The following is a 1,518-nucleotide window of genomic DNA, read 5'->3' on the forward strand; positions in this document are numbered from 1 at the left end:
AGGTGGTAATTACCCCTTTTGTCTTTGAGAACTTGAAGATGCTAGTTAAGTCAATTGGGTTTCCAACATTTTGGTGTGGGCTAGAATGTTGTTGATGGTGATTTCCTTTGCTTTACTATCCTTTTGCATTTGGGTGATAACTCTTATTGATTCTTTTGCATTTGGAGGACCGCTTTTTGAACATCAAAACCTTGGTCATTTTGTTGATTGTATGGAGTTTGGTTTTGGTAACCTTGGTTTTGGTTGTAAAAGGGTCTTTGATTTTGGTTTCTCATGGGAGGTGGGGTGTATGTTGGTTGAGGGTTTTGAACATTTTGGCTTTTGTATGAGAGATTTGGGTGGAATTTGGTGTTTTCGTTGTAATAATTTGAGTAAGGGGTACCACTCTTGTATGCTTGAAAAGCATTCACTTGTTCATTTGTTCCTCTACATTCACTTTGGTCATGTCCCAAAGTTCCACAATTCTCACATATCCCACTTGGGATTGATGAAGATGCCGTCATGGCATTAACATGTTGCTTTGGTGATTTTGAGGCTTCTTCAAGTCTAGCCATTGCTTTTTCGAACTTCAAATTGACGGTATCAATGTGAGAACTAAGTTTAGCACCCGATTGAGTAATAGAGTCCACTTCATGCTTTCCTCCTATAGTAGCCTTGCGAGGTCTACTATATTATGAATTATGGACCGCCATCTCCTCAATCTTGTTCCATGTTTGATTATCGTCAACTTCGGTGAATATACCATTTGATCCCATGTTGAGAATGTTTCTTGAGTCTTCATAAAGACCATTCCAAAATTGTTGTACCAAGAACCACTCGCTAAGTCCATGATGAGGACATGAGCGACAAATTCCCTTGAATCTCTCCCAAGCTTCATACAAAGGTTCTTCATCTCTTTGCTTAAAGCCCGTAATTTGAGCTCTTAGCATGTTAGTCTTTTCCGGTGGGTAGAACTTTTTGTAGAAAGCTAGAGCCAATTTCTTCCAAGAGTCAATTCCGAGAGTAGCCTTATCAAGGCCTTTCAACCATTGTTTTGCGGTGCCAATTAGAGAAAAAGGAAATAAGACCCATCGAATTTGGTCTTGAGTTACATCGGTTTGAGAAATCGCATCACAATAGTCACAAAAAGTCTCCATGTGAGAGTGAGGGTCTTCACTAGGCATCCTCCCAAATTGGCTTCTTTTGAGTAATTGGATAAATGCGGATTTGGCAATGAAATTTCCAGTTAAGTGTTGTGGTGTGGGAGTACCATTGGGTAGGTTCTCCTCGGTTGGTACGGAATGTGATGAAAATTTAGGCATTGTGGGTTGATTTTGTGTTGGATTTTGTGTTGGGTTCTCCTCACCTTCTCTTGCAAAAGGGTTGACGAACTCAATAGTGTTTGGTTGAATAACTACAACCTCACCAATACCTCTCAAAGTTCCTCTAGCAAGTCTTCTATTGTTTATCAAAGTCCTTTCAATTTCGTGATCAAAGGGTAACAAGTTACCTTGTGATCTTCTAGACATGCAAAATATC

General features: G+C 39.7%; 1 non-coding gene across 1 annotated transcript; it reads left to right on the forward strand.

Annotated features, from left to right (window-relative positions):
* Nucleotides 1-822: 822 nt before the first annotated feature.
* LOC141644473 (small nucleolar RNA R71) lies at nucleotides 823-929 on the forward strand. The gene has a single exon (XR_012544089.1). It is a non-coding gene; the product is annotated as a small nucleolar RNA R71 (small nucleolar RNA).
* Nucleotides 930-1,518: the final 589 nt, after the last annotated feature.

This window comes from Silene latifolia, chromosome 2 (genome assembly GCF_048544455.1).
Source record: "Silene latifolia isolate original U9 population chromosome 2, ASM4854445v1, whole genome shotgun sequence".
NCBI lineage: Eukaryota > Viridiplantae > Streptophyta > Magnoliopsida > Caryophyllales > Caryophyllaceae > Silene > Silene latifolia.